Source organism: Hypanus sabinus, chromosome 3, assembly GCF_030144855.1.
Source record: "Hypanus sabinus isolate sHypSab1 chromosome 3, sHypSab1.hap1, whole genome shotgun sequence".
Taxonomy (NCBI): domain Eukaryota; kingdom Metazoa; phylum Chordata; class Chondrichthyes; order Myliobatiformes; family Dasyatidae; genus Hypanus; species Hypanus sabinus.
This window is the reverse complement of record NC_082708.1, coordinates 125,891,410-125,908,077: the sequence shown is the minus strand read 5'-3', so window position 1 is coordinate 125,908,077 and position 16,668 is coordinate 125,891,410. Positions and strand designations below refer to the sequence as shown.

The window sequence follows — 16,668 nt, the reverse complement described above, 5'->3', positions numbered from 1 at the left end:
GTGTGGGATGCCAGCTGGAGTAGGCAGAGGTCTGTGCCCTGGACCCAGAGTCCAAAGTCCTGTACTCTCAGTGGGGCATGCTGGAGGTGCACAACAGGTTGCTGTTCCAGCGGTGGCAGTTTCCCAACAGTGACAGACATCTCCTGCACCCGGGGGCCCTGCACCACAGTGCTGTGGTCGGTGCATGGGCTGCTTGGAGCCAGCCATTTGTGGGTTGCAAAGATGTTGGGCAAGCTGCACGAAAGCTTCTATCAGTCAGGGTGCAGGCAGACGTGGAGCTGTTCGTGCTGCAAGGTTTGCACTTCCCAGAAGGGGCCGGACTGCCAGTCTAGGGCACCAATGCAGCAGTAGCTTGTAGAGGCCCCAATGGAGCGTGGAGAAACAGACATCCTGGGCCACTTCCCCCTGCACCAACAACAGGGACCGCCACGTTCTCTTGGCTGGGGATTGTGTCACAAAGTAGCCGGGTTGGAATACCTGCCCCACCTCAGGCTGTTCACAATGTGCTCGGCAGAAGCAAAGCACAGCTAGTGGCCTCTAAAAGGAGGCTTAGGATGCCCACAGCCAGGGACAGGACTTTACAGGACTCGGGGACCAAGTGTGGGTCTACTGACCCACCCCCTCAGAAGACGGGACTATCCCCCAAGCTCGGAAGAGAAAAGACAACCCTAACTGAAGTCGGAAACAGAATCAGATCACTTCCAATTGAGCTTCGGCTCAACAGGCTTGGGCAAGCACAGGCAGAGACAACTCATCCTGAGGAGAATCAATATATTTGCAAATAGGTTTGCTAGAGCTATTGGGTAGGGTTTAAACTAGTGGGATGGGAACTGGAATGATAAAGCTGAGGATGGGGCAGTTGGTGTTCAAGTAATGCAGTGCGTAGTGAGACTGAGGAAGGGCAGGAAAATTGCAGGGAAAAATTGCAGTCAGTGGGTTGAGTTAAAGTGTAACATAGGGACAAAATCAAAAAGGGAAATGAAAGCAAGACTGAAGATATTATATTTGAATGCACACAGTATATGAAATAATGTAAATGATCTTGTCACGGAATTAGGGTTTAATTAGGGATGCCAACATTGTGGGCATCACTGAGTCAAGGCAAAAAGAAGGTCATATTTGAGATTTTAACACATCAAAAGGACAGGTAGGTAGGCAGAGAGGGTGATGTAGCTTTGTCATTAAAAAAATGAAATCAAATTCTTAGAAAGAGGTAAAATGGGATTGGAAGATGCAGAATCCTTGTAGGTAGGGTTAAGGAATTTCAAGGGTAAAAAGACCATGATGGGAGATATATACAGGCCTCCAAACAGTAATCAGGATTTGGATTCAAATTACAACAGGAGATAGAAAAGACACGTAAAAAGAGCAATGGCACAATAGTCATGGGGGATTTCAACATGCAGGTAGATTTGGAAAATCAGATTGGTGCAAGATTCCAAGAGAGGGAACTTGTAGAATGTCAATAAGATAGCTTTTTAGAGCAGCTATTGGTTGAGCCCACTAGAGGAAAGACAATTTTAAGTTGGATGTTGTGCAATGAGCCAGATTGGATTAGGGAGCTCAACATAAAGGAACCCTTAGGAAAAGTGTGCAAAATATGATTGAACTCATTCTGTAGTTTGAGAGGGAGAAAATTAAGCCAGATGTGGCAGTATTACAGTGGAATAAAACCAAGTACAGTGGCATGTGAGAGGAGCTGACCAAAGTTCATTAGAAGGGGGCACTAATAGTGATGATGCCGGAACAACAATGCCTGGAGTTTCTGTGGGCAATTTGAAAGGTGCAGGATAGATACATCCCAAAGAAGAAAAAGTATTCTAAAGGGAGGATGAGGCAACCATGGCTGACAGGGGAATTCAAAGACGGCATAAAAGGAAACTAGAGGGCACATGATATAGCAAAATTTAGTGGGGAGCTTCCAAAAATCAACAGAAGTCAAATAAAAGAGCTATAAGAGGGGAAATATGAAGGCAAGCTAGCCAATACTAGTGAAGAGGATACCCAAAGATTTATAAAGAGTAAAAAACGTGAGAGTGGACATCAGATCACTGGGAAATGATGGTTGTTTTTGGTTACAAAGGTATGGCAGATGAACTTAATAAATATTTTACTCAGTCTTCACTGTGTAAGACACAGGCAGCATGCCAGAAATTGATGAGTGTCAGAGGGCAGAAGTGAGTGTAGTTACAATTACTAAGGAGTAATTGCTTTGGAAGTTGAAAGGTCTAAAGGTGGATAAGTCACCTGAGCCAGATGAACTACACTCCAGAGTTCTGACAGAGATAGCTGAAGAGTTTCTGGAAGCATTTGTAATACTCTTTCAAGAATCACTAGATTCTGGGATTGCTCCAGAGGACTGGAGAATTGTAAGTGCTTTAAAAAGACAGGGAAGGAGAAGAAAGGAAATGATAGGCCAGTTGGCCTGACTTTGGTGGTTGGTGTGGTGAACTACATATACTTATCTGGACACGCCCTTCCTGCTGACTGCTCCTGTGGCTCCTCCCACTGACCGTGGCTCCTCCCACAGACCCCGGTATAAAGGCGATTGGGGACACCGCCCCGGTCTCAGTCTCCAGGATGCAGTGTAGTGGTCAATTGCTGCTTGTTCTTTCTTCCAGCCACGACCGCAATGTCTACTTTCTCAACATTATCGATGAGTACTCGCGGTTCCCCTTTGCCATCCCCGTCATAAAAGCCCTGCACCAGCTCTTCACTCTGTTCGGATATCGCTGCTATATCCACAGTGATAGAGGGTCCTCCTTTATGAGTGACTGAGTGACGAGCTGCGCCAGTACCTGCTGGCTAGGGGCATTGCTACTAGTAGGACCACGAGTTATAATCCCCAGGGAAATGGACAGGTGGAGAGGGAGAATGCCACAGTGTGGAAGGCCACACTTTTAGCCCTTAAGTCAAAAGGGTTGCCGGTCTCTCGATGGCAGGAGGTCCTCCCCGAGGCACTCCACTCCACTCCCGCTATCCACTCCCTGTTACGTACGTCCACCAATGCCACCCCTCACGAGCGCCTATTCTCTTTTCCCAGGAAGTTTGCCACTGGGACCACCCTATCGGCTTGGCTGACATCCCCAGGGCCAGTGCTGCTCCGGAAACATGTGAGGAGTAATAAATACTCCCTGCTGGTCGAGAGGGTTCACCTTCTACATGCGAACCCCCAGTATGCCTACGTGGTCTTACCTGATGGGCGGGAGGACGCGGTCTCCGTCCGCGACCTGGTGCCCGCAGAAGCAGCAGAACACTACCCCGAACGCTCCACAGTAACTATGAACCCTGTACCCGAGGTGACACCATGCACACCGAGCCCTACACAGACTCCTCACGACACTCCTATATTGGGCATCAGGCACGCGCATATACCAGGCGCCTCGCACACGCATGAGGGATCCCTGACGCCTAGTGGGCTGACACCTCCAGTTAGGCCGGAACCAGCACAACCTCCATCTCCGGTGCAATCACCACTGGCACCTGTGCAATCACAGCCGGTGCTACGTAAATCGCAGCGACTGATTTGACCACCTGATAGACTTAACCTGTAAATATACTTGTAAGAAACTTCGCCCCTTGGGGACTCTCTTTTAAAACAAAGGGAGGGGGGTGAATATGGTGAACTACATATACCTGTCTGGACACGCCCCCCCCCCCCCCCGCTGACTGCTCCTGTGGCTCCTCCCACAGACCCCGGTACAAAGGCGATTGGGGATACCGTCCCAGCCTCAGTCTCCAGGATGTAGTGTGGTGGTCAATTGCTGCTTGTTCTTTCTTCCAGCCAATAAAGCCTATATCTCGCCTCACGTCTCCAAGAGTTACTGATGGTGCATCAGTTGGGTAGATCTCAGAGTCGATTATTAAGGATGAAGTCTCGGGCACTTGGAGGCACACGACAAAAAAGGGCAAAGTCAGCGAAGTTAAAGGGAGATCTTGCCTGGCAAATCTGTTTGAATTCTTTGAAGAAATGTCAAGCAGAATAAACAAAGGAGAGTTAGTGGAAGTTGTATATTTGGATTTTCGGAAGGCCTTTGATAAGGCGTCGCACATGAGGCTGCTTAACAAGGTAAGAGCCCATGCTATTACAGGAAAGATGCTAGCATGGACAGAAGATCAGCTGACTGGCAGGAGGCAGAGTGGCAATTATGAGAGCCTTTATTGGTTGATTGCCCATGACTAGTGGTGTCCTGCAGGAGTTAGTGTTCTATTCTATTCATGTTATACATCTATCAGTGATTTGGATGACGGAATTGATGGCTTTGCGGCCAAGTCTGTGGATGACACAAAGATTGCTGGAGAGCCAGGTAGTGTTGACGAAGCAATGAGTCTGCAGAAGGACTTAGACAGATTAGGAGAATGGGCAGAGAAGTGGCAGGTGGAATATCGAGAATATGCATGGTCATGCACTATAGTAGAACAGATAAAGGCGCAGTCTATTTCTAAACAGGAAGAAAATTCTGAATTCAAAGGTGCAATAGGTCTACAGTGGGTACAATCTCACTGGCTCTCCATTCGACCTTGGATCTCCTGGACAATAGTAATAACTACGTCAAGCTGCTACTCAGCATTCAATACAATGGTATCCTCATTTCTAATCAACAAGCTGCAAAATCTGGGCCTCAGTCCTCCCTGTAATTGAACCCTTGACTTTCTCACAGGGAGACTAGATTCAGTGCAGATTGAAATAACATCTGCCCCTCACTATCAATCAACACTGGCACACTTCAAGAATGCATGCTTAGCCCACTGCTCTACTTTCTCCACACCCATGACAGTGTGGCTAGGCACAGCTCTGACGGCATCTATAAGCTTGCTGAGGTCACAACTACTGTTAGCAGAACCTCAGATGATAACACCAAGGCATACAGGGGCAAAATAAATCAACTAGTTGAGCGGTGTTCCAACAACAACCTTGCTCTCAACGTCAGTAAGGCCAAGGAATTGATAAAAGACTTCAGAAAGGAATAAGTTGAGGGAACACACACCAGTCCTTATCAAGTTTCTGGGTGTCAACATCTGTGAAGACAGTGGCTTTATTTCTTTAGGAGTTTGAGAAGATTTGGTATGTCACCAAAGATTCTCACAGATTTCTCCAGGTGTACTGTTTCAATCGCAAATGTTCATGATACGTTCATAATCGCAAAAATGCTGAGCATTGAGCGGTGGCCTTTCTTTTCAGCGGGATGCCATCCTGCTGATGGGCATAACAAATGGCGAAGTATTTGCAACGTATTGAATCTTTCATCTGGGGAAAGCTGCTCTCCTTTAACCATGTTCACTTGATACCTGCCATTCAAAGCCTGTCAATGTGCTTGGCGAACAATAACCTTTGCTAGCGATCCCTTTCAGAGGGATAAAGCTTGCCAAAATTAATTTCATATGGATTCCCCCATAGCTAACCAGAAAAAGAAATATTCATTCAAAAAATAAGATGGGTTCAAACCCCACTCCCTGAGATAGAATACCAGAAATGTAATTGTGTTCCACTGGATCTTTTAGTGCAGCATTTGTAATTTGTTGCACACTATCAGCTGCAATTCCCTCATGCAATCTGAAGGCAGATATTTTGTTTAATGAAAATTTGGTTCAGGCACTTTTATAGCATGACAGGCATGCATACAAAGCATTTACAGTACACATGAGTAATGTTAACCCCTGTTCAATGCACAGTCAGAGGTTCTCCCTGTGAAAGTGTATCAAAGCGTAACTGACACACATAAACATGATAAATTCTGCAGATGCCGGAAATCCAAAGCAACACTCGCAAAATGCTGGTGGAACTCAGCAGGTCAGACAGCATCTATGGAAATGAATAAACAGTCGACGTTTTGGGCCAGGATCCTTCTTCAGGACTCGGCCTTTAGAAGAGGCTCAGCCAAACTGCTGCCTGACCTTCTGAGTTCCTCCAGTATTTTGTGTGTGTTGCTAATTGACTACAGATAAGTTACAAAAAAAAGGAAAATAGCAGGGACATGCTTGAAACTCTCACCATTTCAAGGACTAGCCAGTTGCTTGCTTGATTTTTTTCTTTATGTGAGGTGGGTGTATGGCATATCCCTGCTAATATTGGGGGGTTTTTTGAAGCGCTGTACCGTGACACACTGTCCATCAAGAGGTATGATGGACACGATTGTTTCCTCTCAACACCACCGAGAAACATGCAAGAAGCAACTCAGCTACTGCATCCTTGTTGGCATTTGACTTTATGAGTCAAAAGGACTCTGGAGAATTCATATCAAAATTAGAAGCCCTCAGAATTTCCTATCAATTCTATATCATGTACATGATTAACATACACAACAAGATTCCTAAGCACCAGGTGCACCATAGACCCAATCACAATGCACAGAGGGGTCAAGAAAGCTGATGTCATTTCTCCAACTCTCTTCAGTCCTTCTCATTGCAATATAAGCATCTCACATACAGCAATTTTCCTAATGAACTGAAGCTAACCTATAGAATAAATAGGAAAATGTTCAGCCATTATCAACTCCATTTTAAAATTAAAATTATTTGAATCCCTGCTTTGAGCTGCAGTACACAGAAAATACTTGTATGTATGTACATTTAAGAGGTCCAGATCACCATGTAAGTGTCATCTTAAAGAATGCATGATAGTCCCTCTGCAACAAACACAATGCTGGAGGAACTCAGCAGGCCAGCCAACATCTATGGAAAAGAGTACCGTTGACGTTTCAGGCCAACACACTTCAGCAGGTCCTGCTGAGTTCCTCCAGCATTTTGTGCGTGTTGCTTGTGTAAGGCCTTGCGAAATGTTTCACTGCTAATGTAGTGATTGTTCTGTAGCAGCACTGTTTGGGCTATGACGAGAGATTATGGAGGCTTTGGAATGTGCGCCAACCTATGAAGGGAGTGTTTTTTTCTTGTTGTAGGCCTGAGAGTGAGTTATTCAAGGTCTTTTGTTTGGCGGAAGATGGAGAAATAAGATGCCAGAATGGAGAGGTCATAGACTGCAGGACAGAGTCGACGACGCCTGGGTGGAAATCAGTGGAGTAGTAACAGAAGGGAAACCATGAGCTCTGGCATGCATATTAGACCGTTTCATTGAAATGGGCCCTTTTCTTTTCATTTATCTTTACTAACCCTCTGGTCCAATTGAGAATTATAAAGCTAAATCATTGAATTGCATATACTGGACTGTCTATTATTTCATGGTACTGATTTGTAACAGGGGAACATAACATGCAGCATCCACACAAACAAGAGGTTTTGCACCTCAGGTTTAACACGTTTGGCGGGGCCAGAGTCTGCCTTCCCTAGACTAACACCGCCAGCTGAACCTAAGGGTTAGACTTGGATTTCCAGCATCTGCAGATATTCTCTTGTTTATGATAAGGCCTCTACTTTCTTAGAAGTTTGCCTGTCGCCAAAAACTTTGATAAACATCTATGGGCACACACAATGGTGAATATCCTAACTGGACACATCATGACCTGGAATGGAAACACCAATTCCCAGGAACAGAAAAGACTACAGAAAGTGGGGAAAACAGCCCAGTCCATCACAAGCAAAAGCTCTCCTCATCATTGAGCAGATTTACATGGAAGCACTGCAACAAGAAAGCAGCATCATCAAAGAACCCCACCCTCTTAACCATGCCATCTTCTCACTACTACCATCAGGCAGGAGAGACAGATGCCTTGGGTCTTCTTCTTCATGCTGGTCAGTCTTTGTAGTTTACAAATAGTTTCTCATAAAATTCTATCTTTTAACTTTATTTAGATCTACAGCACAGTAAGAAGCCCTTCCGGCCCAATAAGTCCAGGCAGCCCATTTACACCCATTTGACCTACTAACGGACTGTGGGAGGAAACCAGAGCAGGTGGAGGAATCCCATGTGGTCATGTGGAGAACATACAGAGGCCTTACAGACAGTGGGAGAGTTGACCTGGGTCATTGGTTCTGTAATAACATTATGGAAACCGTTACACTACCTCACGCATTCTAAAGATATGCCGGCTGGTAGGTTCATTTGGCATTACACATGTTTCTTTGTGGCTAGTTTCAAAATCACAGGAGAGCATTTTTAATTCAAGTTACATTTCTTGAAAAATTAAGTATCGCACTAGAATGTGAATTGTGTGTGTTCTACCAATTTCTCCTTCCTGAAATCAGTTCATTGATGTTGATTGCAAGGTCGTTGCTATGACACCACTCAATCAGCCAATCTAGCTTGCTGCTGTACATCTCCTCATTGCCATCTGAAATTCTGCCAGCAACAGTGGTGTTATCTTGGAATTTATAGATGGATTCTGAGCTGTCATGAGCTTAGATGGAGTAGAGATGTGTAATAAGCTTACACCCTTGAGGTGTGCCTGAGTTCATTGCCAATGAGGAGGACCTGTTATAACCAATCCATACTGGACATGGACTCCCATTGAGGAAGATGAGGACAAAGTTGGAGAGGGAAGTACAGAGGCCCAGGTTTAGAAGCTTGGTGAAGGGGTATGTTAGTATTAAGTGACAAGCTGAAATCAATAAACAGTAACCAAGCAGAGTGGCAAGTCAGTGAGATTGTGCCCACTGTCGAGTGCTTGTGGAGAAAGGCAAACTACTTTGGGTCCAGGAACTTGCTCAGACAAGAGTTCATTCTAGCCATAACCAACATCTTGAAGCACTTTGTCACAGTAGGTGTGAGTGATGACAGTTGATGGTCATTGATACAGTTCACTCTGCTTTTCATGGGCACCTGTATGATTGCTGTCCTTTTAAAGTCTGAAGATTTTGCACTTTAATGTCTTCGACAAATGACAGACCACTCCACTGGAACTGCAAAGGATACAGCTCTCTAAAAACACAAGATGAACGTAAACATTTTTCTAATAAGCACCAGACTCCCAGGGGGCTGACATAACTCAGTCACTTTGCAGCATTCAGCCGTGTAAGGTCTTGTCCAGCTACACAATCTGGCCAAAAAGATATTGCAGGGATCAGTTCTCTCCAGGCCCAAGTCCTAAGTCTAGTTAGTGTTTCACAAACAAGAGGAATTACAGCCATGCAGCCACCTGCAAGAAAGAAAAAGCAATGTTTGGCTGTTAACAAAGGGAATTAATAATCAAAAGAGTTTATCTGTGTTGTTTCAGTTCCTGGAAGCTACTATTGGGTTGTTAGTACACCTCTTTTTGTGCCTAGAATGGTCTAGAACAGGGGTGGGCAAACTTTTTGACTTAAGGGCCACAAAGGGTTCTAAAATTTGACAGGGGGCCGGACCAGGAGCAGATAGACGGAGTGTTTTGGTAATACACCTCATAAGAGAAAATAAAATATCATGGGATATGTAGAAAACATGTGCTTTAATTTCAATTGAAAATGAACAAATGCGTTACAACAAAATATTTGTCTTTGAAGTCCCATGGTATTTAGCTATTTATTGAAATGTCTTTTAAAACACTGAAAATTAAATGAATAAAATACAGCTTTTTTTAATAGTAACAGTTATTATTTTAAAGCACTGAAAATTCTGTTATCCTTCAAGATATTATCATCATCACTCTCCTCCTGACTGTCTTTATTTCAAAAACGGTAGGAGATGCAGGTCTACTTGTCCTGCTCCTTCTTATTCAATTGTCCCCTGTGACAAAACTCAACAACGGCCCACACAATGACAGAACAGTGAGAGCATGCCAATATGCGGAGCTCTGTGCTCACAAATCCCCGCAGGCTATCTCCCTTAGCCGGAACGCTGGCTAATTGTGAGCCGGTTCGGATGTGCCAGGAAATGGGTCGCCACAAGATCACAAAGTAAAGCACAGATGTGGAGTAATACGCTGCACCTCAACAAAGGTCAATGTATATAGAGTGCGTCATCTATTGGGAAGACGCCAGAATTGCGGGGAAAAAACGTTAACAAGGTTTATTAATATAATTTCATCAAGTTCTGCGGGCCGGATTAAAAAGCTTAACGGGCCACATATGGCCCGCGGGCAGTAGTTTGCCCATGCCTGGTCTAGAATTTAGACTGTTCTGATCCTAGTCATGAAATTGTTTGCAATAAACCTTGGCAACATTCATAACATTTATTGACCACTCTTGCCCAATAACCTACCACAAATAGAACCTAATTCTGAACTGGTCTAAGACATTTAGTATGTATAAATATTAAACACGAGCAGCCGGCTTGATTTACACTGAGGTGTTCAGGAACTGAAAGACGTATTATGTCCTCCCACAAGCAGCTCATCTGCAGTATGGCATGCCAATATCAAACTTGTTGACTACAAGATGTCAAATAAAGTGATAGCATGTCTCTTTATTGATGCTTTGTTCAGCTGCAAACACCTTGTTTATCTGAAAGAAGGAAAACACAAACATTGGGTCAGAGGGAGGTGAGGAGTTAAATTAGGCACAGTGACTAAATAGTAGAGGGCATCATAAGTTGCTGCATTATGAATGAACTAGATATTGACCATTGCCCATGGTTATCTTCCTGCCGTGGTTGCAGATGAGCTGCAGGAGAGCATAGTGTCTTCCAGTTCCTGAATATCCCAGGCTAATGCTCTGAAACTCACAATGCAAATGTGGGTGCATTTGTTGCCACTTTGTACACTAGGCAACTTGCTTCTACGAAAACCCCATGTTCAGAGTTCCTGTTTTTTTTTCCACACGAAAAAATGAATTCTACTTCACTTGGGCTGGGAGATTTCTGTTTCAGCATTTTTCAAATATTTACAGCAGATGTTGGCTTTGCTAGCAAGGTCAGCATTTAATATTCATACTTATTAATCCTCTTGGGCTAGTTGGAGGCAGTTAAAGGTCAATTCATATCAGTATGCCTTGAATCATATAGGCTAGACCAGGTAGGCATTACAGATTTTCTTCTTGGAAGGACATTAGTAAATCATTCTTCAACATCTCTCTGAAACAGTCCACTTCAAGGCAGCCGCCATCATCCTGGTGCCTGAGAGGGTGACAGTAACTTGCCTGATAACCATTGTCCAGTGGCACTGACCTCAAGAAAATGAAATGTTTTGACAAGCTGGTTATGAATCACATTAAATCCCATCCTCCCCTACACTGGACCTTTTCCAGTTTGCATATTGTTCAAGTCAGTCCATTGATGATGGGATAGCCTCTTCACTCTCTTCTGACCTGTCCAGCAGGAAAATGGTGCCTCATACGCCAAGATGCTCTTTATCAACTTCAGCTCGGCATTTTACATAATCATCCCTTGTAAGAAGTTGAGTAAACTGTCCTTGGTGGGTCTCAGTAACTCTCTCTGCAACTGGAACTTGGACTTCTTGATAGAAAGGCTACTGTCAGTCCATGTTGGCAGCAACATCTCTAGTGCCACCGCACTGAGCACTGGCATCTTCAGGGGCTGCATAAACAACCTGCTGCTGATGCATGACCAATTCAAACCAAATCATCAAGCTCACTAATGACACTACAGTGGTTGTCCTCATCAACAACCACAATGAGATGGCATACAGATAGGAAGTAGAGCAGCTAGTAAAATGGTGTGAACACAACAACTGGAGTCTCAACATGGACAAGTCTAAAGAGATGGGTGTGAACTTTAGAAAGGTGTAGGCTAACTGCAGATGGCACCAAGTTTCTGAGAGTGCACATAACAGATGATCTCACCTGATCCCTCAGCATCACCTTTAATCAAGAAAGCAGAGCAGTGTTTCCATTTCCTAAGGAGATTGAGGCAAGCAAGGCTCCCTACTACCCCCTCCCCCCCCAATCTAACCAACTTTTACAGAAGCACCATTGATAGTGTCCTGACCTGCTGCATCACTCTCTGGTATGGGAATTACAAAGCAACTGACCGCAGGACCTACAAAGGATTGTAAGGATTATCAGGGTCTCTCTTCCACCCATTTGAGATATTTATCAGGAGCACTCCAAATATTGGGCCTTAGCATTGTCAATAATCCCTCTCGTTGGTCCCACAATCTCATTGATCCCCCCCACCATCAGGCAGAAGCTACCATTGCATTAGGACACAAACTATTAGGATGGGAAACAACTTCATCCCCCAGGCCGTGAGACTGCTAAACTCCTTACCACCACCCAAGTCTCATCAGTAATGTCATACTGTTTACTTTTTGACTTGTGTTGTAAATGCACCTTGTTACTTGGTAAATTATTTGTGGTAATATTACCTTATGTGTTATGTGTGAATTACAGGTACTTTATTGAGCACATTGGTCTGGAGGAATGTTGTTTCGTTTGGCAGTATACATGTATACTGATGATGATCAACTTGAACTTACTTTAATGAAATCCAATACATAGTCAGTCACCATTAATGACACTGCATTGGCTTTTTTAATTACAGATTTATTTAATTAGAATAGCTCCACTTGTCAAATTAATGAAGGACAAATATTCCCAGACCTGTTATTCAGACCCCTTCTCCTCTTCCTTCTTTTGGCAGATCTTCCTATTCAGTGAATCCATTTTTCCTTCTTTTCATCATTGTTTAGAAGATGCAGCCACTAGTCTTCCATGCCTGAAAGGAATAGATATAAGCTCAACTAAAACTTTACTGCACTGTACTCCATTTTTTGAATTTTAGTGCCCACTAATTATAAAAATCAACAAACTAAAAAAAAACTTCTCTTCCAATCAGTCAGCAACAAACTTGTAAATTCTAAAGTATCATTTTAATATTGCATATAATGGCATTCTCCCTGCTGCTAGATACCAGGGTCCTCACACATATTTAAAACAAGGCATTAACTGGATCATTGCAGTCTGGGTGTTGACATTAACTCTGTATTGCATAAAGACTGATAACACAATCTGCCTACCTTGCATATTTTCAGTGTGCCGCAGACATGCTTGTGATAACATTCCAAATAATTTGACAAATGACATGAGTAACAAAAAAAAAGTATTCTTGAAATTCATGCAAGAGATTGCCAGCAAATCTGTAATTAGCCAAAACAGTGGGCAGTATAGAACCTGTTTTCACAGCCAGTAAATTGAAAACTGAAAGGTAAGCAGGAGAAAAAATACAAGAATGCACCATTTATGTCTGTGTCAAGAATCACCGATCAGAAATACTTGTCATTTAGTTACTGCACCCAGTTCAATGAATAGGTTCCGATTTCTTCAAAATCAAAACTTTCAAAAAAACCTATGCAACCATTGTTCAATAAAATTGACATCCTTGTAAAATTAGATAATTTACCTCATCATCAAATATAGACATCCCCTTTGGGCACATGATGACTTATTTACACTCTTCACGGCTTTGAAAACATCCTTATATTATTTTCTCTGTCCAGCTGTTAATTGTTATTGTGACAGGGCTCGGGAAATAGAGTCCCTGTTTAGGAGTTTGATGTTAAGAATGTTAACAACATGACCTTCCCTCAAAGCCAACTGAATGCTGCTAGATGCTCCTGCTATCCACCTGGTAGTCTCTTGATCAAAGCTTGGAATAGAGTATTTCTGGAGTCTGATGTCAGGCATGCAAACAATGTTGCCTACTGAGTGAAAACAAGACCTCAGTTGAGGATACGTCCTGGGAAAGAACAATAGCATTGTTTTGTTTATCTTGCTAGCGGATTTGAAGGATTTTGATACCACTCAAGATGCCAGTTATATGTAGTCTAACTCAGAAATATCCAGGAGAACATTTGAGATATATCACTGCTGCCTGGTATATCATAATGGTGTTGTGCTTGAGGTGAGACTATTCTTCAAAATGGCCAAAGGCTGCCAATTCAAAGCCTTTGGAGGAATTCACTATCAATTAGCATTGCAAACCTCGACCTCAGCTCTGTAGTCCTGTTGCAGTGGAGCTGACTGCAAGGCATGTGAGTTCATCCTATGTTGCCACCATTCCACAACCAAGATCATACCATGCTATGTCATCAATCTGAACTACTGTACGTAATCAAACTTCGCATTTGCAAATGTTTGAAAGCCATGTCATTATTGACTCATTGGAGACTCAGTCCAATGGTGCTGGGCTTCAACCCAATGTGTCTGCAGTTCCTCCCCCCACCAACCCCAGCAGTCCCTGCCACACTCCTCTGCAGATGCTGTTTGACCTACTGAGTTCCTTCAGCAGATTATTTGTTGCTCACTGACTCATTCGCTGAAGCATACAAAAGAACAGGCCTGAAACTAAGCCCACAAAACAAAGGACCTTCACCAGCCTTCCCCAATTCCACCCATTAACACTTCCTGACGAGACCCTGAAAACCCAATAACTTCCTCTCAGACACTGGACACAGCTTTTTATATCAAACATACTCACAAAAATGTCTTGATTTGTGACAAGCCATACTTTTGACAATTCGTGTTTTGTTGGTCCCTTTCTGACTAGCAAATTGAAACCAACAAAAGCATGAAATCACAACAGCAACTAATAGTTTCCTTCAATAATTCACCTGTGATTTGTTTCATATATGGTAATTCAGATATGAAGTAATGACCTGTGCCGTACCATTTTACCATTGGTGTTTTCAAGCTAACTTTCTAAGTCCTTTCTATGTGGATTAAGGAAAAAAACTTGAGTCAGTTAGAAACTACTCTATCAACTCATTGCTCTGTATGGCTAATGCTGTGTGGGGAGTACAATGTCACAATTTATTTCTGAAGCTGTCATGAACATTTATTGTTGGAAGAAATGTCCTTTCAGCATAGCAACTGACCGTGTTTCTTCAGGCAAAAGGGGTAACCTGAACAGTGGCTCCTTTGTTGTTGAAAGGTAAATGGTGCGCAATTTGTGTTCTGAAGGTAACTCCGGGGCTTTGTGTAGATCTTTTCAGAGTCATTAAGATATAATATGAATGCTGTCTCCAATTAATGATAATTAAGATAAAATAAAATCAATGTACAGTGTTCCCCTATTGGATCTGAGCAAGATACGAAACAGAAAGTTATTATTCAAGAAATGCATGTTTGCATGAGTTTACAGCTTTTTTGTAAGGCTCTTATGCTCCTGATCAATGCACATTAAATTCCTATATCACCACACCCAAGGTCATTGTAATGAAAATTCCAAAGACTGTGCCAAGGGGATAGAGTTGCTTCTAATCCCTCCGCAGCAAGTCATTCGATCTTCAGGCCCACCGGGGTTATTGTCTGTCTGCTGACTAGCAAAGTCATAGGAATGGAAAGGTATAGTCACATCTGATTTCCTGTACTTCCTTCTTTCATCTGCACTCTGTCATTATGACTGATTGCTTTACAGCTTGTATTCAGCCAGACAAGCTTGTCACGCCAGAAACCAGAAGAGTCACTTGTATCCGTATAAAAGATAATATACACTTAGTGTTAGGACCAATTCATCTTCTATGATCAAATGCTACAAGTGGGTAGTATGCTGTATCAACTCATTTTACATTGTAGAATTGGATTTTAATGATTTGCATTGTGAATATTTAGTCAAAATGTAATGTTCCAAGTTTGCTATTTGTTATTGAATATTGTGATGCAGTAAGTTTAAGGAAGAGATATGCAATAAATTAATATAAGTGGTGCAGTATGTAAATTATGAATTAAAATTTTGAATTTAACTACACAGTTATAAAGAATCCTGTCTGTTCTGCCATATTTTTGACTCTACTGTAAATATCAGAATATTAATTTTCTGCTTACCTTTCTGTCACACTAGTGGCTTTGGATCAGAGTTGGCACTGCAGTATAATACAGAATTAATTTATAAAGGGAGAATCAGTGGCACAAAGGTTGAACAAGGGAGCACAATGCCATAACAGTTCGGATTTCTGCATCACAACTCAACAGAATTGGATTTGATCCTGATTCCAGGCTTCTGTTTATTGATTACAGCTCAGTGCTCAACACCAGCAGTACTAATCAACAAGCTCCAAAACCTGGTCCTCCGTGCACCCTTCTGCAACTGGATACTTGACATCCTCATCAGGATGTGCAGATCAGAAATAGCATCTCCTCCTCGCTGATAATCAGCGTCATGCACTTCAATGGTGCGTGATAGCTCACCTGCCACAGTCTCTACACTCGTGACTGTCTGGCTAGACACAACTGAAACACCATCCATAAATTTGTTGATGACCATCCTATTTCAGAATTTTGTGGCGGCATCAAGGAGGCATACAGGAGTGAGATAGATCCGCTGGTTGAATGGTGTCACGACAGCAACTTTGCACTCAACATCATTAAGACCAAGGAATTGATTGTGGATTCTAGGAAGAGGAAGTCAAAGGAACACATAACCACTGCACATTGGGGGTTTAGCAGAGGAAAGGGTAGCAGTTTAAAGTTCCTGGTTGTCAGATCTAGCCTTGGTGCTACATCATGATGTAATTACAAAGAAGACATGACAGTGGCTATATTTCATTAAGAATTTCAGTAGACTTGGTATGTCACCAAACACTCTCACAAATTTCTGCAGATGTACGGTGGAGAGCATTTGAACTGGTCGCATCATCGTCTGTTATGGAGGGGCCACAGCACAGGATCGGAAAAAGCCGCAGAAATTTGCAAACTCAGTCAGCTCCATCATGGATATTAGCATCCCCAGCATCGAGGACATCTTCAAAAAAGTGATGCCTCTAAAAGACGACATCCATCATTAAGGACCCCCATCACCCAGGACATGCTCTCTTCTCATTGCTTCCATCAAAGAGGAGGTACAGAAGTATGAAGGCGCAAAATCAACATTTTAGGGTTAGCTTCTTCCCCTCGGTCATCAGATTA

The 16,668-nt window shown here is 43.0% G+C and overlaps 1 long non-coding RNA gene across 2 annotated transcripts in view; it reads right to left on the bottom strand.

The window, feature by feature from the left end:
• Nucleotides 1-8,929: 8,929 nt before the first annotated feature.
• LOC132390838 (uncharacterized) overlaps nt 8,930-16,668 on the bottom strand; it is a 34,334-nt gene continuing 26,595 nt past the window's right edge. Inside the window, exons 3-4 of one of the 2 annotated variants that reach the window (XR_009511024.1) lie at nt 12,367-12,481; nt 8,930-9,029 (exon numbers count right to left, since the gene is read on the bottom strand). This is a non-coding gene — a long non-coding RNA (uncharacterized LOC132390838). Of the gene's footprint in view, nt 9,030-9,495; nt 10,312-12,366; nt 12,482-16,668 lie in introns of those variants that run through there. The other variant, XR_009511023.1, reaches the window with a different exon arrangement.